The sequence below is a fragment of the Halyomorpha halys genome, unplaced genomic scaffold (genome assembly GCF_000696795.3).
Source record: "Halyomorpha halys isolate HHAL.00 unplaced genomic scaffold, Hhal_1.1 Scaffold781.1, whole genome shotgun sequence".
Lineage (NCBI taxonomy): Eukaryota > Metazoa > Arthropoda > Insecta > Hemiptera > Pentatomidae > Halyomorpha > Halyomorpha halys.
The window spans coordinates 173,650-174,629 of record NW_027109068.1 but is presented as its reverse complement, the minus strand read 5'-3'; positions in this window follow the sequence as shown (position 1 = coordinate 174,629).

Sequence of the window (980 nt, the reverse complement as noted above, 5' to 3'; positions counted from 1 at the left end):
TAAATATCATAACATTATAATGTTATTGTTTACAAATCAAAAACTTTAGATCTTTCAGGTTTTGCCTAAAAATCCTAAACGATGGATCCGAATGAAAATTAATAATAAAACAAATTACATAACATTAAAATATGCATCAAATGACTATCATAACATTATAATTTTACTAATTACGAATCAAAAATTTTAGATCTTTCGGTGTTTTTTTCCTAAAAGTCCTAAACGGCGGATCCTAGTAAAAATTAATAATAAAACAAAGTAAAGGAAATTAAAATATTCATCGATTAAATATAATAACAATAATTTGGCCCAGTGAACCTACTTTCATTTGCCTAGAACTAATTAATAATACTCCATTAATCATTGTCGAACAAATCCGCATCCTAGGACTACATCTGGACAAACGACTATTATGGAATCTTCATACGAGGCTCCACTAAACCATGGATTCTTCCCGTATCCAATCCAAAATTCTTCGTAAAATTTTAATGCTCCCTATCTGATAATCCTCCTAAGAGTCTGAAAAGAAGATGGTCTCAAGACCTTCCAATCCAGAAATGATGTTAGAGTTCTAGCAATGAGTTGATACCAAAATGTATTTTTTCGGATTTTTTGCTTAGTGTGTTCCAAGGATAGTATAGTTTCACCATAAAGAGTGGCACATCTTCATTTTCTATATTTTTCCGTCATTAAACTATACTCAAGTTTTCTTGAACAACGGCATATGTTTAGTTGTTTCATTATGTTAATAAGATTTTTTAAATCATTCTTTTAAACATTGAGACACAAGTTGAAAACCATTTTTTTATTTTGTAAACAGTCACATAACTAAATCTGAAATTTGCGATTTTCGAGTTTAAATGAGTAGATGCAATTGGCTATGTATGGCTGGAAGGCGAAGCGTAGCTGGGAGTAAATGAGATTTACCAATTCTGTGTTCAGATTCTTAGAAAACAAAGTAAAGGCAACAAATGATGGAA